Genomic DNA, 24,996 nt, shown 5'->3' with positions numbered 1-24,996 from the left:
TAGTGAGTAGAGATTATTGTGCAAGCAACCTCAACCGGACTGTGTCATCTGTGGGGAGAAGCTGGGCAGCAGCTTGTTTTCGCGCCAACGGTGACGTCACAACCGCAGTTGCACGCCATGTTTTAGTGTTGCTTCAGCTAATACTCCACCTGAACGCAACCTGGTAATCAGTCAAGGGAGGAGATGGAAGGCAGTTAAGGTAGAGGTGTTACGACAGATCTGTTGGTGGGCATCGCAGTAAACACACGCTGTAAACTTGTGATCGTACATGAGACACAAACGTCTAATTGGGGGCTTTTGAATAACGTATGAACTGCAAAAGAAGAAAAAATAAACTTTAATCAAAGTGAATCCAGGCTGATCGCAGCAGACCCTTGTGCTTAATATTCACACAAGATAGATGTGGTTTGAGATGTCACCTTAAGGAGAGACGCTACAGTTTATCCACACAAATCTCTATCAGTGCAAAGTTATTTTCAAAGGACAGCTCAAACTAATATCTCAGACTGCGCCGGCCGACTTTGAGTAACGACGCTGAGCTGTCGAGTAACGTGGAAATAAATGTGGATCAGCAGGCAGATTAATGATAGAAAATCCCACCCGACAACAAAATACGCATTCATGCATTATTCATGTGCTCCAGTCCACACTGGAATATACAACCGCGATCACTACCATATACACTAGTGATCACTTTCATTAGATGTAGCTCTGGTGTCATATCTCACCATGGTTTTTCCTTTTGGTTTAAATCACTCAGCTAAGGTTTCACCGAACACCTCATGTTTCCTGTATGTGCCAGATAGGGATGTTTGGTTTTGTTTTATTATGATGATTTTTTTTTCTTTTTTAAAGTACTGCTCCAAAATGAGACAATCCAAGGTTTCATGAAGGACTATCGCTGCTTGAGTCTGAACACGCCCGCTTCACCCCCTCTTTGTCCTTGCTCATTCTGAGATTGGGGGGGGGGAAAAAACCCGGGTGACCATTCATTCTGCTCCTGCACCTGTTTAGTGGCGCGTCTTTCCCGTTTTACGTCTTGAATTTACAACCTTCAGCTGGAGGGACGACCTTTCACTCGGCCTCTGTGGCAGAGAGGCAGCAGCTGTGGTGACTTCACTGGCTCCTCGTGTAAAGAAAAAAAGATGCTGAAGGCGGGTGTTGGGGGTTCTCTTCTTACACCTTGAACTTCATAGCAGCTCGATATGACACACACTGCCTCCATCAGCTGTTAGTATCTATCTGATTGAGCTGATTTCAAAGATATGAAAAAGGCGCATTCATTCCTCCCTGTGGTCTCATTTGTACCCATTCATAAGAGTCAAAGAGAGGCAGGAAGAGCTAAGTGAAATGCCCACATTTTTTCATATGTGTGGTCCCCCTTTTCTTTTCTTTTTTTCTGTGAGAAGGGAAACAGCAACGCTGACTCATTACAAAGAGCAGCTGAAAAGTCTGAGCCAATTTATTTCTGGTTTGGCAGAGAAAGGATAGTGTAGCACACTTCCACTGAAATTTGAGCGTCACAGTGTGAGATGAAGCCTCTGCTTTGTGAAAGGGTGATTTTTTTTTTCTTTTTTCTTTTTAGGAAGCGCTCTCTCAGCCCGCTGGCTTTCCTCTGGAGCAGCTGTCGGTCAGCGTCAGTTGGTGAATCTCGGAAACACAGATCGCTAATGAGGCTGGAGCTCTCGAGGACTGCCTGGCCCTGAACTCAGCATCACACGGTGCTAAGTGACGAGGATCCCCTGCTGCACCCGGGGAGGCTTATGCATCTGAAACGTAAATATTATATACGTCACGTCGAATCAGGAGACGGGTGCTCTCGTCTGGCTTTGAGATCTCGCTGTGCTCGGGGTGGTCCTGCAAACCCAGGAAAGTCCAGGTCAGACCTTTCACCTCCCCCGGTGCCCTCCTGTTTCGCAGCTCCGCTCAAGAGGTTTTTGGGTAATGAGCTTGTTGTCGGTGATGGATAGGTCGCAGATCGCGCTGGCATCGGCACTCTTTTACATTCCTGTCGGTTCAAGTTACAACAGAGACATTAAGCAGCTGGAGTGGGATGAGTTTTAAGGGGCAGACGCTTCGTTCAGGTAGTGTGAAGCAGATGAACTTAGGTGAATGCGAGGGAAGAAAATTCAGTTGCCTTCGATTTGTCTGTGATTTTTCGTTTTAATTATCTGTGTAGCCAAGTATGTACGCAACATAAGAAAATCAACATAAATCCAAATTACTGACAACCAATTTGTGAAGTGTGTTAGAATCTGAATATCCTCCAGTGAGATGGGCGAGATCCAAGCAGCTGTGTAGGTGGATAAACATGAGTAGCTGTTCCTATTGAGACAACTGAAGACATGAGTCAAAACAGAGGCAAATTCATAATCCGTAATTATGGAAAGATTAGGGATTAAAACACAACTTCAGACTCTGACTGGACCAGAATCACCTCAGAATTAAAGCTGTTTGTCACCAGATGTTGGCTGTGATACAGTTTTGTTGTTTACTATCTTTAAAGGTAGCAAAGAAGAAGCAATTTACATGATTTTTTTTATGTATTTTGTTTTATGTAGGTATGCAGTACTGTGCAAATGTTTTGAGACACCTCTTATTTCTTGATATGTTGTTTGGAAAATGGGAAATTGGAGCCGCAATTTATTGAAGCATCTGCAAATACAGGATATCAGGCAGAGTTTGTACAGTTCTGATGAACTCAAAAGTCGATATTTTGTAAGACCACCTTTGTTCTCTTAGGAGAACTTTCTTGTAACTTCTTTAAATAGTGTTTAGAAATATTTCTCCCGGCTTCTTGAAGGACATTCAAAGCTCTTTTTGCTCTGTTCTCTGTCACGGTGATCCCACAGTGCTCCAACACACTTCTTCTACCCATGTATGCTTTTACCGAATTGGCACTGTGTTTGTGATCAGTGTTGTTGCATGGGATCTCAAAATGTGATGGTAGTTTTCTCTAATTCCACTAATTCTGACAAGTTCTCCGACACCACTGCCTTAAATGCAGCTCCAAACCATGCATACAGATAGCTGTAGACACTCACTGTCGTACCTCTCATGACCTCCAACCATACTGGCGACAATTTCAATTTTTCAAAGTTGGATTCATCTGTCCATAAGACCTGTTGCCACTGATTTTGAGCTCCCTGTTCTTAAGAATAGGTTCTTGACAGCCACCCTTCCACTAAGACCGTTTCTGATAATGTTTTGATGGTTAGGGTGGATGAAACCGTGGCTCAGGGGGTTGGGAAGCGTATCTGTAACCGGAAGGTCGCCGGTTTGATCCCCGGGCTCTCTGTCCTGGTCGTTGTGTCCTTGGGCAAGACACTTTACCCTACCGCCTACTGGTGTTGGCCAAAGGGGCCGATGGCGCGATATGGCAGCCTCGCTTCTGTCAGTCTGCCCCAGGGCAGCTGTGGCTACAACCATAGCTGCCTCCACTAGTGTGTGAATGCGAGAGTGAACGAATAGTGGCATTGTAAGGTGCCTTGAAAAGTGCTATATAAATCCAAACCATTATTATTATTATTATTAAAACAGTCCTTAACAGAAAACTATGGGAGAGTTGCATAATGTCTCTTTGAGGTGTCTTCGCCCAAAAGAGACAATCAGCAGAGGAACATATAATGTTGCTGCGCTGACAGATGTCTGCTGAGTGACAAGACTCTGCACGCAATGATTCTTAATTATTAGACTGAGATCTATTCTAGCTTTTGTAAATCCTTTAAAAGCAGAGTCACAAGGTAAAGAAATTATCTCTGACATGGCGACAAAGAAATCAATTGTAGCGAGTCCTAATCTCACATTTTTGAAAATGCGAGGGTCTGAAGAGTAAGTTATCTAGCTTATGGCATCACGCAACCAAACGTAAGCCTCCTTAATGGCTTAAAATTTGATTATAGAGAATTAATCTGTCTTCTAAACGACCTTCATTTATACATGAAAGATGAAAATAACACATACAAGTAAAACCTTCTAATAACTTTCTGCTAATTAGTTTATTTATTTAAGGTAGAGAAGCAGTGCGCATATTGGAAGAACATATTGGAATTCCATTGCACGGTGAGGCTGGAAGCTTGTGAATGAATGAATGTTTTTAAAAGATCGGTTAGATTTGACAGCTAATATGCAGCTTGTAGCGCTGACTAGTCCATCCATCCATCGGGCTAACACAGAGAGACAGACAACACAATTTAGAATTGCAAATTGTACGGCACTTTCATTTATGCTCTTAGACAATTTATACTTTATAAGCAGCAAACTAACCCCACGTATAAGACTGAGGTAAATGTCTTTGTACTGTAGGAGGAAGCTGGAGTTCCCGGAGGGAACCCACATAAACACAGGGAGAACATGCAAACTCCACACATATGGTGGAGTCAAACTCAGGACCTTGTTGCTGTGAGGCAGCAGTGATAACCACTGCGCCACCGTGCTGCCCCTGCTGAGAATTCATAGCGCAGAATTTGACTTTTGGTGGACCTCAGCCAACTAGTTCTCTCTGTGACCTATTGTAGACGTGACTCCCTTCCAGCGCCACTGTTATCAAATGACTGACCTGGTTTATTCAACATCAGATGAATGGGATTTCCCGCAGTGCAACAAAGTCACTGTGGGAAATGTCATTCGGGCTGCATGCCTCAGTGTTATACCTGCGGTTAGTTCGCTGCTTATAAAGTATAAATAGCGTCAGAGCATAAATGAAAGTGCCGTACACCATCAGAGCCAGATATGAGCACGCAGCGCCAGCCTCTCCATAACGCTTACTATAAAGGTACATATGACACTCTGCTGGTGGGATCACTCAGCTGCACTCAGATACCAAACTGCAAATAGGGGTGAGATCACGTGAATAGGCAGTGGGGCACGGTGCCAGCCGGGTCGTGTTGGTTACAACCTCGCCCACATTCCTTTTAACACTCAGTCACCCGCTGGAAATACATTTTCACAGACACGTGGCTTTCCTGCTTTAGCAACCGCTCAGCTGCCTGGGGAGCCAACCACTGTGTGAACCGTGTAACGCTTCTATAACAGGGCAATGATGGAAGCACCAAATATGTCAGAGTGACAAGATCCTCTGTTATTTAAGTGCTTTTAAGGCATAGCTATAAGTTTAATCTGATGTCACCACACATTCACTCGCTTATCATTTCAGATAAAACTAAAAAGATAAGGGGAAAATGCAACCTAGAGTTTGGTTGCATCTTTTTTGATTTCCTTTCTGCTTATTAAAAAAAAACTAATTTGGCAGGTGTCTGTGGGCTGTAGTGATGAAAGTGGTTAGGCAGGTTAGAGCCAGACCTTTGATGATTACACCAGTGTTGTGCCGCGTTGACGTCTAACACCAACCAATCATGTGGTGGTGTCGGTTTTATTATTTTAAGGTTTTCTGATGTGTGAGACATATTTACACCAGTTGTTTTCGTGAAACACCCTCTATGGACAAGCAAAACCGTTTATTGTTAGTTTTTCCATTCGAAAGAAAAAAGGTGATGTCCCAGACTGTTGTTGTTGGAGGTTTGTTTTTCTTTTAAGCAACCTACTCAAGCTTAAGGTGACTCAACGCCTTCATCATGTGATTGGCAGATTTAGATTCCTGAGTAAATGCCCCATCAGGGGCAGTGACAGGAAGTGGAGGAAGACTGTGGCAGTCCCAGCAACACTGTGCTGCTTCTTTTATAATGTTGCCTTCAGCTTTATACCTAGAAGCTACACTAAACTGCCTGCCTGAGTGCTTGTTCGCCAAAATCATTAGTTTATTTAGTTACAGCTGGAGAAACTTTATTAGAAGCTTTGTCCAAACACAAAGAGCTTCGGTTTCACTTGATCCTTGAACTCGTAAAAGTCGCAAACGTGTTTTGAACTTTAAAGAAATGCATTTAAAATGATGCAAATGCCATTTAAACTATCACATTTGATTAAATCGTGCATTAAATGATCTTATAATGACAAAATCTTGAAAGCAGATGTTTTTTTTAGGGACCTAATGTAATTTTGTCTAGTAATACCAAAGATGAAAGCCTCCAAAGGAGTGCACAGTCTAATCAATAAACCTTTGTCTACAGGTGTTTTTTTTTAAGCAGGGATTTTACACTTTCATGATAAGAAAAAAAAATGGGCGGATTGATCCAAATATTTATAAGATCGATACCAGCGCTGGTAAAGGTACTGGATCAATACTATCACAATACTTTGTTTCTATCCTCTAGAGACGATTTCCATTAGCATCTACTCCTACTTGGATCGACTCGCCACGGCTGGTTTTCCGTTATAATCTAGTACTACCTCATGTGCGTGGATGTCATCATGGCAATCCTGCTGAGCGTCCCGTGATGTATGCAACACAAACGCTACAACAAAGTTGGACGTAGAGATATACCTGCTGCTCGGTCTGTGGCTTTTCGTCAGACTCGGAGGACCACAGTTTTTATTTTCATGAACGAGACGCTCTCATGACTCATCAAGTGACGTCATTGACCGAATCTCACATTTTAGTACCTGCTTGAATCGCTTGGAACCCCAGATTGTGAAGGTACTAAAAAGTACCTGATACCAGGTACTGTGACCTAACGGAAAATCCTTAAAACCGTGGTGAACCGTGCAGAGTCGATCCGAGTAGGTACTAATAGAAAAGGGGCTTAAGTTCTGTAGGTAGCCAGATGAACTGTAATAAATTAATAATTTGGGGGAGGAATTAAAACTATACCTCAAACATGCACTGATGTATTTACTGATGATCAAATATTAATATTAATGTAAACACAACAAAATAGAAATAAAATGTATTTTATTTTTCTTTAAAACCTTCGCCAATTTGCAAATTCCAAACACAGAGCTCCCAGGAAAATTTAATTAGTTCTATGGTAAATGGTCTGTATTTGTATAGCATTTTACTTGGTCCTAAGGACCCCAAAGCGCTTTACACTATACACAATCATCCACCCATTCACACACACATTCACACACTGGTGATGGCAAGGTACATTGTAGCCACAGCCGCCCTGGGGCGCACTGACAGAGGCGAGGCTGCTGGACACTGGCGCCACTGGGTTCTACGCGTTTTTAGAGAGGATGTCAAGTATTCACGAGTGGTTGTGGTCCATAACCGCCGTTGACTGTACTGTACTAATGTATCTGATGCCAAAGCAACCTTAACCATTTTAAGACGCTGGCCAATCAGAAGAAATCAAACAATAACACAGAGGACAGTCTGACGTCAAAAAGGCGATAAAGTAGTGTACCGTTGACATTGCAAGACCCACTGTGAATGCAGGAATTTTTTAAAAAGCTCCATTTTCCATGCCCTTACATGTGAAGTAAAGGCCAAAACGTATAGAAAATGCTGTGTTTAGGGGCTTGAAATTGTTTAGACTGGATTAGTTTGAGCTTGATGTTCATAATAACCGGCCAATAAAAAGCAGATCTCAGTGTATTGGTTAAATTATGATTCAAGAGCATTATACAATCATTTCAACACAGTCTCAAGGTAGTTTGTGAAGTAGTCACAGCCTCTGATCTACTGATTTGAGTGTCAAGACGTGAATTTCCCACCCTATTTGCATGTCCTTGAACACAAATTAGTTTTTATCTCTCGTCTGTACTGATTCATATCCACGGTGGTGTAGCAGGTCACGCTAGAGACCCAAGTCCTGCATGTCATAGATCTATATTACTTTTAACTTGTTTTTAATTTTAAAGGGCCTAGATTTAACAACAACTGATTACATTCAGCCACTGAAACTTCCTTATGTCTGGGATTGAAGCTAAACTCAAGTTTGGCGCTGTTTAATTGATGTCAGCTGACATAATTGAGTCATTTGATTGGCCGATTATCTCTGCTTACTTGCTTCTATGCATTTTTATTGCAGGTACGATTTGATTAATGTGGGTTTTGGCTCGTCTGGACAGAAACATCAGCAATCTGTCAGCACACTGCAATCCTGTATGTAATGCATTACAGTGTAATGAGCTAGATCCAGGCTTTGGAGGGTCAAACTCATGAGGGGGCACTGTGGACAAAAAATGTAAGATGTGGCGGTGCGACAGGTTAATTGCAGGAAGCATATCAGGGTGATTTGGGTTCACCAGAAGTCAGAACTGATGTATTTTTAACCTGTGTGAAGAACCCGCTCAAAACAAAGAGGTGACACCTGCAAAAGGAGGCTATTTATTTTCAAATTCTGGCAGTTTTGTGACCCCACCTTTGAGCTCAATGCAGCTTTAATAGTTCCCAAAAAGAAGAGTAGAGCTTAACTTTATTTAGATCATTTACTTGTGCTAACTGGAAACCTTAAAGCTTCGATCTTAATCTTGTGTACTGTTTGATAGATAAACTGAGCTTTGGGTAAATGTGTGAGTGTTAAACTTTCCCCGCTCTCATCTGAATTTCACAGCAAATTTAGCACTGACTCCCGAGTCATAATGAAAGGACAGCTCATTTACAGAGTTGAAAGTTTTTTTTTGATAACTTGCATTATGAAACTAAGGTTTGTCCACAAACAGTCACATCGGGACTCTGACTCGCTCCTGTCTGCCCTGTGTTTTGCAGGCTTCTGCTGCTGCTGTGATGGTGGTGTTGCAGACCCCCCATGCCGGCCAGATCTTTCTGCAGCTTCTGCACCGACACATGATCTGACTAGGAAGGATGCAAAGGTGGAAGCAGACCGTGCTGGATTCAGTTTCACAGCATCTTACTGGAGCAAACACACACAACATACTGCAAGGTTTTCAGTAGTATCTACTTCCCCCTTTTTTTTTCTTTTTTTTGTTTGAGAGGACACGGATACACCCTGACTGGGCCCCTGTAGTGCTCTACATTGTGGCTGGGAAGTACCTAGTTTTACAACTGTCATGCTGGCCTGCTTAAAGGGACAGTGCTGATCAATTCGAAGCACATATTGAGGGGTCTTTTAGTCACCCTAACAAGGGGGTCACATGGATGTTTGAGTCGTCACCTGATGTGTGAGGAATGTGCAGTCAGAAGAGCCGTTTTCTGCATCAAGCACTGCATAAAAATACTGATTGATATTTGTTAAAAGAATGTCTTTAATAAAAAGTTGAATTGAATGGGGTGTGAGAGTTTCCTGCTTTTGAAAAACGAAAGAGAGAAGACTCACAGCTCTACAGGTTCTTTTTAGTCTTAATGCATAGTGGATTTGTTTTGAACTCTTAATGAAATCCAACCATTCTGAGGTGAAAAGGAATCTACCATGCAATCATTTCTAAAATCACAAATGTGTGTTTTCCAAGTGTTTTCTGGCACTTCACACTGTTGAATGGTAGGAAAAAGCTGCACACTTTGTCTGAATACATTTCTCAGCGTTTATGAAGGCAGAGTCCATAAAAGCGAGTTGAGTGCGCTCATTACATTGATGCCCGTCCTGGGTGTTCTGCATCACTGCCCTCTGTTTACAGCTGCAGAGAGTGAAAGTACTTAATCTGTACATGAACTCTCTGAACTTCACCATGAGGGTCATTTACACACAATGGACACCGGGCACTGTGACAGCACTTACTACAAAATCCTAAACGATACACACGGACCTGGCCAGAAACAGTTCCTGTGTTAAAGACTTGGCACCTAATAGATAACACATCTCCTGATAGTAGTATAGTATAAAAAGAGCAAATGCTCATCATCTCTGATGGAGTAAACCCCAAAAATGACACCAAATGGTGCTGCTTCTCCTCTATGGCTGCTTTTAAGTCGGGGGTGGTCATTCCTATTAAAAGTACGAAGCATGAACGGTGCTTCAGGAAAACGCGATAAATGTTGCAGATTGTTGCCACTGTACCATACAAATGCCTATTTCTTTTCCTTTTTAAAAAAATATTTTGCAAGCTACATGCTTGGTCTGTGCTTACAGAGTAGCAGCAAAGAATGTGTCTGACTCGGTACACCACAGATGATCCATGATAGCTTTGCCTCTTGAATCCACACGACACCACATTTATGAAATTCTGAAGGTTTCTTTTAAACCAGTTTGATAGCGATGGTAAAACTGTGACTCAAAGTCTATTTGAACATTTTTTTCCAGTTTAAAGAACATAGAGTTTACTGAGCACCAATTGTCGAAGCCATGTTTAGATTTCATGCTGCAAGTGATTATTAAACATTACAACCACTCTCACTTTCAGTTTCAGCCTCTTAAGTGGAGCGATAATTATCTGGCTAAATGTGTTTTCAGTCTGTGTGATTGTCTTACGCTACAAGACAATCATTTTGAACGCTACAAAAAAAAAACAAGAGAAAATTACTGTCATCAATAACATGCTTAAGAGAAGTAGGACAGACTTTAAACATCTGAATGGGAAGCACCTAGACGTTGGTAAGAAAAGAGTCCTGTACTGTGCAAAAGTCTCGAGATACCTCAATCTTTAAAATATGCTACTAGGAAAATGACAAATTGGTACAGCAGCTTATTGAAACGTGCAAACATGCACATTGTTTTTTCACCTTTATTCTTCAGCACAGCCTGAACTCTCTTAGGCTTTTCTTCTCATTCTTGAAGGACATTCAAAGCTCTTCTTTGGATTTTTCTGCCTTTTGTTCTCAAGTCGATCCCACATTGCTTCAGTAATGTTGAGGTCTGGGATCTGGGGAGGCCCAGATGATTGATAGAGCTCCTGTGTGTGTTTTATGCTTGTAACTGCCAGTGTGTTTGGGATCACTGTCATGCTGAACAGTGAAACCACTGCCAACTGGTGGTGGATGGTGAAATGGTGGATCAAAATCTGATGATATGCTTCTGTGTTCATAAGCCAATCGATTACGAGATCGCCAACACCACAGCCCCAAACCATGACTTCCCCTCCACCATGCTTTACAGATGGTTATAGATACATTTTCAGATTGGAGTTAGTTACTCAGTAAGACCTGCTAGAATTTGGCATACCTCAGTCTTCTCCCACATTTCTTACCCTTAGGAATGGCATCCTGACAGCCACCCTACCACTGAGACCATTTATGATGAGTTTTTAGCAAACAGTAGATGGATCAGTACAGTGGCATGGTGGTTAGCCTCACAGCAAGAAGGTCCTGAGTTCAATCCCACCATCAGGTGGGGATCTTTCTGTGCAGAGTTTGCATGTTCTCCCCGTGATGGATCAAATGAAGGGCCAGATGCATCTCTCAGGTTTTTGCTGGATTTTTTTCTGTTTCTTAAGGATAAGACTTTCACATGCTGTTAATCTGCTGTAGATATGTTTTTTAGTTGTGCTACCTATTCCTTTGTTCTCCACTTGTCTAGTTTCCTCAACTTTAAGGACAGACTAAGCAACATGGCCCATTTTCTGCTATCTCTTTAGGAATTACTGTGTTTGTCAAAAATACTATTTTATGTTTGTCAAACTGCTATTTGTTTGGTATTAGATTCAAGTAAAGAAGCAGTGTGTTTTCTGACAGGCGGCTAGTAACAAAGTTCCTAAAGATAGGGGAAAAAAACTGTCTCTTTGCTAAGTTATGCACAGAAAGAACAATGATTCATTACTTGAGTTTTATGGCTTTTTAATGCTTCAATGAGTCATAGGTAGGGTTGCCAACTCCCTGAAAAATAAATAAGGGACACCTCGTGGCCAGGGCCGGGCAACCCAGTTGTCTTCACCCTTCCCAGTGTGGTAGCTCTTTTTTTGTGTGTGAAATTATTTTTTAACCATTTGACTTGAACTTGATTTAAGCAGATGCATATTCTTTGTGATATGACCATATGGGAAACAAATGATCATTTAGCCATTTATTTTTAGCTCACAATGACAACATTAACACAGTAAAACAGGTCTCTTTCTTAAACAGAAGCCTGTCATGCTTAACTTTTGAGAATATAAGTAAATCTTTCTTTAAAAGAACTCTGTCCTACTTAACTTAAAATTATATAAATTAATAGAAAGCAATAGAACGAAAAATATTCTTGTAACAGTGCACATTTAGTGCATTTAGTACAGTTGGCTTCAGTTGAGGTATTATTTCAGCTTTTCTAAAGCTAATCAGCTGCTCCTGTTTGTAAACCCACTTGTTCCCATGATTACGCACCTTAACTCATCATCATTATTCATCTATGTATTACTTTTATGTATTAGTGATCTATTTGTTGTAATCATCTATCCTTGCAGTTGTTTATTACACAAAATAAATTATATTATCACACTTCTGGCCACATAGCGCTGATATTCACTGCACATGCCCATATTAACCTTAACCAGAGGGTTTAAAAAAACAAACCAGTGTTTACATACCATATCTGCTTCTGCCATGGCCTGGCGGACAAAAAATTGGTAAAGGGTTCCCCGAGCTTTCATGCCCCTCATGTTCTTCATGTGCCCACCAATAGAAGCATGCCTATGGAAAAAGTGCGCCAGCACACAGTGCAGTGCGCTTTATAGTGCACTTTTCCAGCCAGGTGTTTTCCTTTTCCCATTCCTCCCTGTACTTTTGCAGCCTTTTTTTTTTCTTTCTCTGAGGGGAACAAACATTGCTGCTCTAATGCTGGGCTCACACTGTGCGATTTTTGGCCCATTTTGAGCCGATTTTTGAGTCGTGCGACCGATTTGGTGATCAGCCCGATTTTGGCCTTCATCGTGCGTCGTGTAGTATACGTGGGGTAACGAGAAGCGATTAACACCTCACGACCAGCTCCCGATCATCAATCGCTCGTGAGGGTGTCACCGCAGCTGCTCACGCGCAAACACGTAAACGTCGGTGAAAAAGACGTTGCAGCACAGCTGTGCAGCGTGTGATCTGGACACAAGCGATGGAGGCACAACTTGTAGAACTTTGGAAAGCTCATCCGAGCCTTTTCCATGTGGCATCACAAAATTATCACGACCACAACAACCGTGAAAATAGTTGGATTTACATTGCTGCTCAATCACAGCTGCCTGATCAATGTTTTTCATTAGCAATTTAGCAAAGTTGATGTGGTGGTGTGTCTGTGTGAGTGAAAGACAGAGAGAGCGAGCGACAGATTTTCTGTTATAACCTTCATTTTATGGACGCACAGTGTGCCGTCCGAGACTTGCACCGCAGTGTCGGCGTTTGTTTCCCTGTTGGCCATGCTTGTTGTTGTGGTCATCGGTTGTCTTCCGGTATTTTCTCCGTAAGCGACCTTTCCTCGACCAATAAGATGAGCGGTAATCTGACTTGTCATACTCGAATTGTCATAAGTGTGCTGTCAGCTCATTGGTCACAAAGCAGGAGAGGGGCTGGGAATTATGTTTTCAAACAAAGTGTTAATTCCATTAAAAGTTATAGACTACTTTTGATTCTCACTGTATTACGGGACAAAGTGCGTCCCTTATTAGCTCAATACGGGACGTGTACTTTTGTTTCTAAATACGGGACGATTCCGTTTTTTAAGGGACGGTTGGCAACCCTAGTCATAGGTCAGATATAAGTGGCTTCACAACAACAAAAAAAGCATTCCTCTGAAAATGGTCAGGTACAAGGACTGGACTGAAAATGGGTGAAAAGGCAGCAAATGTTAAAAAAAACAACAACAAAAAAAACCCTTTAAAAGACCTTAAGAAAGAGTACTTTTTTGTAATTTAAATCCTTGGAGTAAAAATATTTTACAAAATAAAGGATTCAGACTGTTGCACAGTTTTATATTTATTGCCCAAAATTAGCACATTACAATGTCTGTAGTATATTAACTCACTTGAATAAAGGAACTTCCTCCCCAAAAAACAAAAAGAAATCTTTTAGTAGGATTAAAATGGGAAAAACCGAGGGGGAATTCCCCTTTTAGTAGTTCATAACAAACTGAACAACTGAAGCTTAACATAAAATGAATCACCATGTGTTATGTTTATTTAAACCTTTCATTTTGAAAAGGAAATGATTACCACTACTTTCCTTTTGCTTTTGTTCTTAACGCTAAGCTAAGCTAACAGTTTAATGGCTGTCGCGTCACAATTACTGTACAGACTTGAGCGCTGGCTTTGATCTCCTCATTTTACCGTCAGAATCAAAGCACACACTGGCTTTTATTTCCGGTATGTGTTGAGCTATTCCTTTAAACCGCACAGCTGGAGGTGAAGTGCCACGTTCGTTTGAATGGCCAGCACTTCCAGTTCCTTCTCCAGGTTTGACTGGAGAGCAGGTACGTCAGGCTCAGATCATCTTAGCAAAACATCCTTTTCTCTTCTCTCTGCCCTTCAGAAATCTTTGGATGTGGTCAGCTAAGTAATGAGTAATGAGTCATGCTCAGTAGACTGTATATCCTTCTGTCACCATCACTTTTTACTTTTATCTTGTAACCGAACCCCTGTTTTGCATGAAGACCTCCCTACTTCAGCTTTCACTTGAACCGCTCCGAAGCAGCTTTGGTCGTTCTAAGTCGACTGTTATGCGCGATTGCCGCCATAAACTGTGCTGGGTCAAGTTGTCTGATTTTTCTTTTTCTTCTTGTCAAGGTGTTGGATCTAGAAGAAAAGCGAGGAGGTTAAACAAACTCAAAGTTCATTGAAATAAACCTCTGTCAACTCCCACTCCCTGTTTCTGAGTATAGGAATGCGCTGTTGTTGCGCTTCACATCCCACGCAGAATTGCTGCAGGCCTTCAGGTAATGAATGAACAGGGGATGCCCACCCAGCAACCACCAAACAAAGAAAAGTGGGCACACTCACTCCCAGACTGGTAAAGGATGACTGAGTTTCCCATCACCGTGTAACCTCACCGTGTCATTTGTCAGCATGTTTACTGCCCGTTATTCATCTTCAGTGTGGAGATCTATACTGATTGATTTAATCATTAAATAGTGAAATTTATCCCTTAAATTTTAAAATAAACATTTTTTCTAACTGAAAAAGTATCTAAAATAAATTTGTGAGTACAGGTTGTCTAATAATGATTGCTTAAAAATGGTTATGGTGTGATGTGAAGTATTCGGGATCATTTAATATGAAATCTAAATGATGGGTAGTAGCTGCAGTGGCATTTTATGCACTTGTTTTACAGTCCACTAAACTTTAATGGAAACCTGCTTAACATGTGATTATTATTTTTTAACTAGGACGCAATAAGGGAGCAAGGTGAAGTAAAGGACAGAACGACGGTCTCATAGAAATGTGAATAGTTGGACATAATGCGACAGCCCTACCGTTCCCTCTAAAAGCTCATCTACATGTTTTAACGTGTCTCTTTAAAACCAAAAGTCCTTCTTGGAGAAAGTCTTGCCACCCGGCAGCCAGTAGGAACAGACACCCTGTAGAGACGGGTGGCAAAATGAGAGAAAAGTCAACATCACACGCCTGAACTGAATGATTTATTCAACATGAGTATATATTGAGACGGGTGGAGCAAAGCTGTTTCTTGGAAACACGTTTCTGTGTAAGTATATATGTGAGGCGTGTGTTTGAACACTAAAGGTCAGCAACATGTGTAATCATCTCAGATTTGTTATAAGTAACCTACGAGTAGCTCATCAGACTTATTACAGTTCTTGAGGTAATGATGAAGGTACAGAAAACAAATCCTGTGTGCCCACTTTTCTCAGCTCCCACAGCGATCCCAGCATCCTGTGTAAAAACTCCTTTGTACACTTGCTGGACACTTTATTTGGGATGAACTCTCTCCTGTTCCACCACATCTCAACGGTGCTCTATTGGACTGAGATCTGGTGACTGTGGAGGTCATTTGAGTAAAGCAAACCTCACTGTCATGCTCAGGCATCCATTTTTAGATTATTTGAGTTTTGTCACATAGTGCGTTATCCTCCTTTTGTCATAGAGTGATGCACACTAATATCCCCTACAGCATTAAACCAGCAGCCAGACAGAAATCAAGAGTCATCAAACCAGACAACGTTTATCAGTCTTCTGTTGTCCAGTTTCGGTGAGCTTGTTTTAAGTGTTGCCTCAGTATCTTGTTCATAGCTGACAGGAGGTGTTGTCTCCTACTGTTGTAGCTCGTCTGCATGTGGTTTTTTGAATTAATCTAGAGATGGTTGTATGGGAAAATCCCAGCAGATCAGCAGTTTCTGAAATACTCAGACAGCACGTCTGTCACGAACAACCATGTTGCGATCAAAGTTGGTAAAATCAATTCTCTTCTCCACTCTGATGCTCAGTTTGAACTTCAGCAGGCTGTCTTGAACCTGTCCACACGCCTAAATGCACTGAGTTGGTGCAGTGTGATTGGTTGATTATATATTCGTCTTAACAAGCGGTTGAACAGGTTTGCCTAAGAAATCAGCTGGTGTGCACCATTATCTTTGATCTTTGCTATTTACCGGTAAGTATTTTTCATTCTGAGTATCTGGACCTCGCAGCTTTTCTGCTCTCTGACAATACACTGCAAGTTTCTTCTTTTTTAAAACCTTATAAAAACCCCAGTCCTTGTTCTTTAGCCTGTTGGCAGTTCATTCAACCACAATTAAGCTTTCAGGAATTTGTCCATTTTATCACCGAACTGACAAGACGATACCTTCATACTAGAGATGGACCGATCCGATATTACGTATCGGTATTGGTCCGATACTGACCTAAATTACTGGATCGGATATCGGAGAGAAATAAAAAATGTAATCCGATCCGTTAAATATCAAAAAAGCACCTCACAAAACTTGCGACACGCCGTAACTCGCCTCATAACCGTAGCACGTCGGAGCAGTATGTGTCACGTGATAGAGCGGCTGTGGCGTGAGAGACCTGTCAGTGGTCTGGTTGAGCATTTGTAGCCTCGCTACCAACCCCGCATTTCATCTCCGACAAAGTTATCCCGAGAGAAGTAAAGCAAGTGTGTAAGTCCATCTCTGAATGTTTGTAAAGCATTCCCGCGTTAAGCTTAACAACCGATATATGGAGCGACTGCCTCTTCTCTCCCCCTCCCTCTCCTGCTGCTACTTCAATCATGAAACTGATCAATGATCAGCTGATCGGCTTTTCTGTCGCGAGTCCGTCTCTCTTGTTTGTTTATCTCCCACTTTGCACCAGACAGAGGAAACCAGCGGCTGAATAACAGCAGCACGTTTAAGCTTGAAAATCTGTTGTTAGAATTTATTTAATATTACTTTCTAGACCAGGATCTTTTTCTACGTAGCTGACGGCTGGTAACTGTGCAGGGGCGGATCTAGCAAAGTTTAGCCAGGGGGGCCGATAGGGCATGAACAGGGAAAAGGGGCACAAAGACATACTTTTCTTTCTTATTCTCATTTAAAATGTCTAGCTTTTATTAAATAATTATCTTACACCCAAAGTTTTAATCTGATGTAAAATGAATAGAAGTCAATTACTGTATATAGTAACTATTAAGTCTAATATATACCCTAGTAAGCTATACTACTTTTGAAGAAAGATGCTGAATCTATTTAATTATTCTTGAAAAATAAATGAGTTCTGTGCATTTTTCCCCACACTGCATCAAATTAAAGTTGATTATGTCGATTAAGCATCATGAGGTGGGGGGTGGTTCCCTATTATTATTATTATTTTTGCTGGGAGTTTTAGAGCCCTATTAGTTAGGTTGCTTACCCTTTAAAATACCAGAATAGGGAGGATGGAGTAGGTTTAAGTTCATTAGATTGATCAGTGTTGCTGAACTATGAAATATTTTGGGTGCAGTATATTTTTTGCATACAGGTATAACAGAATAGCTTTAGTGTTTGGGGTTTTTTTTGTAACTTGAGCATGAACTTATACAAAAAGCAGCAAGATATGTAAAAAAAGATTTTTATTGATTAAAAAACACACTATATCGGATTCATATCGGTATCGGACATAAAAAAAAGTGGTATCGTGCCATCTCTACTTCATACAACACAAAATCTTTGTAAATCCATGATTTTTCTTCCCTAAAACCTTCCCAAGGCATGACTTAAATCATACAGAAAAGAGACGTACATAGTTAAATCAATGACTTCTTGCTTTCTATACCTTCAACAAAAGCATGCATTCTTTCCATTTTTCAAGGGCTCTAAAGATAGTGCTTGTGGCTCTTGGCTAAAGGACGAATATGTCTACAAAAACGTTTTCCTTCTTTGAACTGAACATTTTTGAGAGTCTTGAGGAAATTACATTTATTTAAAATTGATTATAAAATAGAGTGAATTCCCAAGTATTCCTAGTTAACATCTTGCAGCCACTCACTTTCATGCTGTAACCCATCAGGAACCACACATTAACCACTGCTTTAGATCTAGAACAAGCAAACCAGTGAATGAATGAAAGACACAGAATCACCTTTGTCTTTATCAGGACCTTCTTATCTTCTCAGAGATATTTTTGTTTAAATCTGCACAAATGTTATCCTACATGATAACAAGTTTCCTTATTCTCCACATCCAGAGTGTTTCAGGTCAGGAAATATCTGGCAGTCTGACCTTATCTGTATGTTCACGCCCTGCGTCTTTTGATGTGGCTGCTCTGTTTGTTCACCAGCGCCAGCAGTCTGCTCTCTCCCATTCAGCAAACCGCCTCCTGCTAATTCCCTCACTCTGACCGGGCAGTGGCCATTGTTTCAGTTCCACACCAGGAGCTGCGTCTCATTCACACCTCGTGAGCTGCAGTCACCAGCTGCAGCGCGATCAGCAGCACCGCTGTGTGACTTCTCACAAGTTCAACACATACTTTGAAGAAAGTGGCAGGTTTGTCATTAATGCTACTGGGAGCTAAAACCTGAAAGCTTGAGCTTTTTATTCAAGTGTGTTGAGAAAATCTGGCCAGCATTTAATAAACAGCGAGAGCGATTATGGCATTTTTTCATCTATTCTTCTAAATTTTATCCAAACAACGAGGTGCTCCAACTTGATCCTCTGACAATCAGCTGATACTTTATTTACCTTCATATGAAAATTGTTTGACTTACAGGGAAGTCCACAGGGGTGGGGTGAATTTGCATTTTTAAGCCATCATAAGTTCATAAATACTGATATGTACATTAGAAATTTAAGGCTGAAAAACACATTAAAGCTCAGTTTAAAACTACAAACAAATCAGTTTTAGACCTTTTTCAAGTGTCACCTCTGAAAGACGAAATCTTTTGTGCAGCACGATTTTTAGCTCATCCACCTGAAGGACCGACAAGGTTATGCCACGGTGAGAATCACTCCTCCTCCTGAAGCGTCGGTCAGACTTTAATCAAACTTAAACACACTGATCACCAAGTTGGTCTACAGCCAAAGTGTGCGGTTTTTCATGTGCACTAACCTGTGAGGTGTGACAGATTGTGAGCCGGATGAGGTTAGTGCGTACCTGACCACCAGTACCATGGCATATCTCCGTGATTTCAATGTCTGCGATGTATTTAACAGAAAAAAGCACTGGTGCCCTGGGTGTTTTATCTGATTTCACAAGTACATTTTAAGTAACGGTTAAAGTGTCTGATCAGAACAAGTTACAGCAAAAGAAAGGTCTCCTGTTTATATTTTGATTTCATTTTCATTTAATAAAACTCTATTAATCCTGAAGGAAATCCATTCATTGTCATGATCGACTGGGTCATCTGCCAGGCTCATCTTCTTGCCAGGAGTCCCTCTGTGGCATGTTGTCATATTTTAATACTCATCAAATGTTTAGTTTGAAACTATATTTAGTCAAACTATTAAAACGATGCTAAGTGTGTGACCGCTATACACGTATACAGCATGTCAAAAAAAAAAAAAAAGTTGCACTTGCAAGTTTTACTTTGACCTTTAGTTGATGTGATGACCAGCTTGCCCATTCTGGTAATAGTAATGTCATTATAATAGGGTTTTCCCCAAAAGGTCATCATAACCATGCGAAGCTAAGCTGCCATAAAGTCAGTCCACTTGACATCATAAAAGTTAAGAAACGAGCACTGTGACCAAAAAAATAATTTAATGGTTTATAACATTTGAACCTCGTGGATTTAAACATTCAAACTATACACAGTCATGTGAAAAAGAGGAGTTCATCCATCCATGTGTAAAACTAAGTGCACTTTTACTGCTTCCATTGGAATTAACAGGATAAGTAGCTGCCAGGTGCTGATAATGACTTACTGGTTATCAGAAAGTGTGAGCATCTCTGTAGACATGGCAGTTTGCTGGTCTGGAGTATTCAGTATTCACCCTCACCTGAGGTTAGAGCGTGCAGACAAACTGCAAAAAAATCCAAGTGGAGATGTTTCGCCACGATCCACAGTGCCATGTTTGGAGAAAACTAACCACAGCATATCAGCACAAATTTTTTCGTCCAGCTTTCAAGCACGGTGGTGGACTTGTATGCATACCGGAGTATTCAAGAATCAAATTTAAAGCAATCTGTCTGACTGATCATGAGCACAGCAGCAAATCTACAACAGAATGGCTCAAAAAGAAAAGAATCACTTTAAGCATATTTGCACTGCACAAGACACTAAATAATGTGGATTGCACAACACTGGTCATTATATTCTTCATTTCCAGTTAATACTTGTACAGCTGCTGTTATTGTGTATATAATATTTATATTTCTTCATACATTCTTATATATTTCTATACTGTGTATTGTGTATTTTGTTGTACAGTTATTTTATTTTCAACTTTAATTTATATATTTTATCTTATTCTTTCCCAGTTAAATGTACCCTTCAGTCTAATTTGTGTTGTACAGTTATTTCATTTTTAACTTTAATTTTTATATTTTATTTTATTCCTTCCTAGTTAAATTTACCCTTTTTAATTTTCATATTTATTTCCTATCTTATTCATAGCCTTTTCTTTTTTTCTTTAGGTCACGAGCAGTTGTCTAAGCATTTCACTGCATATCGTACTGTGTATGACTGTGTACGTGACAAATAAAATTTGAATTTGAAATTTGAAATTTGAAATTTCACGGGTGAGGGCCTCCAGCTCGCACTGGAACGGTTCGCAGCCGAGTGTGAAGCAGCGGGAATGAGGATCGGCACCTCCAAATCTGAGGCCATGGTTCTCAGCCGGAAAAGGGTGGAGTGCCCACTCCGGGTCGGGGATGAGTTCCTGCCCCAAGTGGAGGAGTTCAAGTATCTCGGGGTCTTGTTCGCGAGTGATGGGAGAAGGGAGCCGGAGATCGACAGACGGATTGGGGCTGCAGCTGCAGTAATGCGGACGCTGCACCGGTCCGTCGTGGTGAAGAGGGAGCTGAGTGTAAAAGCGAAGCTCTCAATTTACCGGTCGATCTACGTCCCTACCCTCACCTATGGCCACGAGCTGTGGGTAGTGACCGAAAGAACGAGATCGCGGATACAAGCGGCAGAAATGAGCTTCCTCCGAAGGGTGGCTGGCCTCTCCCTTAGAGATAGGGTGAGAAGTTCGGCCATCCGGGAGGGGCTCAGAGTAGAGCAGCTGCTGCTCCACATCGAAAGGAGCCAGCTGAGGTGGTTCGGGCATCTGACAAGGATGCCCCCTGGGCGCCTCCTGGGTGAGGTGTTCCAGGCATGTCCCACCGGGAGGAGGCCCCGGGGCAGACCCAGGACACGCTGGAGAGATTATATCTCTCGGCTGGCCTGGGAACGCCTTGGTATTCCCCCGGATAAGCTGGAGGAGGTGGCTGGGGAGAGGGAGGTCTGGGCCTCTTTGCTTAGGCTGCTGTCCCCGCGACCCGGCCCCGGACAAAGCGGATGAAGATGGATGGATGGAAATTTGAATTTGAAATTTGAATTTGAATCAAGGTGTTGCAAACCTCAACTCAACTGAAATGCTATGGTGGGGCCTTAAGAGAGCTGTGCATGAACAAATGCCTGCAAATTCAATGAACTGAGGCAACGCTGCACAAAGGAGTGGGCCAAAGTTCTCCACAGTGTATATAGAAAATGATTGCTTCATGTTATTACTGTTAAATGTGATTCTATAACGATAAAATCACGGGATACTTATTTTTTCACGGGACTGCAGAGTTTTCCTGCATATGACTGCACAATTTGTCAAAAGCTGCTGAGCAGTGCATTACACTTGCAGTACATTTAACTCCAAGTAATAAAAGACAAGATAAGACAGCTGCATCCCTGCCAGTTTTTGTATGGTACGGTTAAATGAGCTGGAGAAGTGGGTGAAAATCTATTTTGCTGCAGTGAGCAGGCACTTTTTAACCGACACGTTTTGGAAGATCTGGAAATTTCTCCAAAGATCAAATCAAATAAGTTTGGTTAGAAGTAAGGAGGACCGGTACTTTGTGAAACTGCAACTGTAAGGGAAGCAGTAACTAACAGAAACCATGATTCACTCACATCCTACCAGTTTTCAAATTGCTCAGGAAATGGCTGACAAACGGTCGTGACCACAGTTCTGATGGTGGCTTATTTTTACCACCATCTTCCCAGTATTTGTTGAACTAAAAGTAAAAGTATGTTGTTGTTAACAGTAACTTTCCAGAGGTGCTTTTAAAATCTTTTGACTCATCAGAGACAGAAATGATATGGCCAGCTTACATGTAACAGTTTGGTTACTCATCAATATGCCTTTCAGACTGCAGGGCAGCAACTTAACGGAAGGGCCTACAGTGCACTGCTTATTACAGTTCAGTATTTACTGAATATGAGCAACAGCAGCAGGCTGTAGGGAACTCAGCAGCTTTACAGTTCATTGACAAGAAAACAGTGGCTGAAACTAAAGCGGAAACTATCTAGCACCAACAGCTCCACCACCATTAAAAATGGAAGGAGTTTCATTCACAGATTTGCACTCGATGAACCCGAGGCAGCACCCAGTGGCATTTGTGACACCGAGACAGCAAAAAAACAAAAAAGGCTACATGCAATATACCCTTCTCTTTGCAGAATTGTTGCAAAAAGTGCAAATATGGCTATTGCATTAACAAATTTTTTTTTTTTAGACTTAAAACATTTTTTAAAACAAGTTTCATGCATAAAAAGCTGCTCCAGTGCAGTCTGTTAGTTGCATATAGTGTAATAAACCAGCATGCACCACTATGTTCTGTTTCATCTTGTTCTGTGGATCAGATTTCAGAGGATAGAAAGACTTACTTAATGGTTTTAATATCAGTAACATAGCATACTGTGACTTTACTGCTCTGTATTTTTACTACTAAAGGTCAGCCAGGGTGTGGAAAGATAAAAATAGAGAGGCCATTTAAGCATTAGTATGCCCTCATCAGCAAATCTTCAATTAAAGTAACTGCGCAGACTGGCAGTCATTTAATTCCTTTATCTATAGGATCTGGTCCTCTACACCTGTGCATGTGTGTGTGCACATGTCCATGTGAGCCTTTACGTTTGTATGTGACTGCATCGGGTATCTCCCCATCATCAAGTAATATTATACAGCCACTACAGTACAGATTATATCGTCTATTTTTCCCCCCTCGGTTTGCACAGGTCATAGAGGTGCAATACTTCCTGCAAAGCCCCAAAGTTGCGAATCTGTAGATTAAGAAGTGTCCAGACTTTCTGCAGGTGAGTGGTTAACCCTGCGTTCCCAGGCTGGGTGTAAATAAAATATAGTAAGGCAGCTGTGGGAGGTCTGCAACTTGGCAGGAGTGTTTAAAAAAAGTCTGCCCACTCAAGAGTCAAACACCAGCACAGGCTGATACTTGCTCCTGTCCAACTGATCTGCCCGCCCACACATGGGAAAGCACTATCCAGGAATCACGCTCCATCGGTCTCCATGCCCAGTCAGGCACTTTTATTTCATTTAAAGCCATCACTTTGTTTGGGTTAAAAAGATTTCTTAAAATAACACTGCGCCCCGTAAGGCGCAGTAAAAGGCTAAAAAATTCCAACTTCAATTTAATCAGCGGCCTTTAATCAAAGGTCTGGCTCAGAGTCACAAATAATGATGATACAACTGAAAGTGGTTGTAATGCTGGGAGCGCATACTTACACTGCTGAACAAGTCACGGTATACAGAGCTGTCTTTTTGTATAGACTTAAAGAATGAGATATCAAACGACCCAGTTAGTGAGCACCGCTCAGTCCTGCGAATTGAAATATAGATTCTGTCACTGCCATGACTGCCGGGCCTTTCACTTAGGTTTGTATTCCAATGTGGAAGTTTAAAGTAGTGATGGAAATTTATCCCCAAAAGCGATACATCATAGGTAATGCAGGCCTCTGTGTTCTTTCATCATTTAAGCAGCAGAGAAACAGACCAAGGTTCTCTAGAGAATGAAATTATGCGATTGATGTGCTTTATGAGCTCTGGGGTTACTTGAAAATCCAATCTTAAGCTTGCGTCATGCTCATTGAAGAAGTCACCAGATATGAAGAGAGTAACAGAATCCAGCTCGGGGCCTGTATGTGTGGAGTTTGCATGTTCTCTGCGTGGGTTCTCTCCAGGTACTCCAGCTTCCTCCCACGGTCCGATCACTTGCACTTGGATAGGGTTAATCAGTAATTCTGATTTCAAGTACCATCTTTGTGCTTGATTTCACCCAGCAAGAGCCAGCAACGTTGTGTAGAAAAATACACATATTCACAAACAACCAGAGGAGGTCACAGATCAGATCTAGGCCTGTGTGATTGAATTTATTTTCTCAACAACTTATTAAAGTCTGGGTCACAGCAGGGTTGGGGATTATCTGAGCTGTCATTAGGGGTGAAGTGGGGCACACCCCGGACAGGTCGCCTGGACTTTTCTGTCCATTTTGTGGGATCTAGCAGCTTGGTAACAATGGAACCAAGCTGAAAGTCATACTGTCTAGCTTTTATGAAAAACATTGTACTCCATCAGGAATTTCCTGACCTTTAAGTTAAAAAAGTACACTCAAAAAGAGTTCAAATAAAGAGTGTAATAATGTTTATGAAAGTTAAGGTTAGTGCTTTTTCAGTCGTTTTTATCTTTTCTTCTGATTTACTTCTTCCAGGGTGGAAAGCATTGGGAGCAATCATATATGTAAACACTGATAGGTAGCCTTATTGCTAGCTTCACATAACACTGTAAGTGGGTTAAAGGTAAACAGCTGACTTTGGGAAACACAGTTTGATTTCTTGCCAGAGTAAGGTGATAAGATCAGTCTGACTTAGTGTGTACTGTGTATGCAAAGTATGGAGTTGGATCCAAGAAGTAATTCGCTTAGCTAGCATAAACACTGAAAACAGAAGGAAACAGTCAGAGCGACTCTACCCCG

At 41.4% G+C, this 24,996-nt stretch overlaps 1 long non-coding RNA gene across 2 annotated transcripts in view; it reads left to right on the top strand.

The window, feature by feature from the left end:
* The window catches only part of LOC146701803 (uncharacterized), a 37,513-nt gene extending 28,473 nt beyond the window's left edge, over positions 1–9,040 (top strand). Inside the window, exons 2-3 of one of the 2 annotated variants that reach the window (XR_014922393.1) lie at positions 1,586–1,776; positions 8,549–9,040. This is a non-coding gene — a long non-coding RNA (uncharacterized LOC146701803). Of the gene's footprint in view, positions 1–1,585; positions 1,880–8,548 lie in introns of both variants that reach the window. The other variant, XR_014922392.1, reaches the window with a different exon arrangement.
* Positions 9,041–24,996: the final 15,956 nt, after the last annotated feature.

Source organism: Copadichromis virginalis, linkage group LG9 (assembly GCF_057382275.1).
Source record: "Copadichromis virginalis isolate Kocher_CV1m ecotype Utaka linkage group LG9, C_Virginalis_male_GT1.1, whole genome shotgun sequence".
NCBI classification, from domain to species: domain Eukaryota; kingdom Metazoa; phylum Chordata; class Actinopteri; order Cichliformes; family Cichlidae; genus Copadichromis; species Copadichromis virginalis.
Note: the sequence above shows the minus strand (reverse complement) of the source record. Positions and strands in the feature narration are given on the sequence as shown.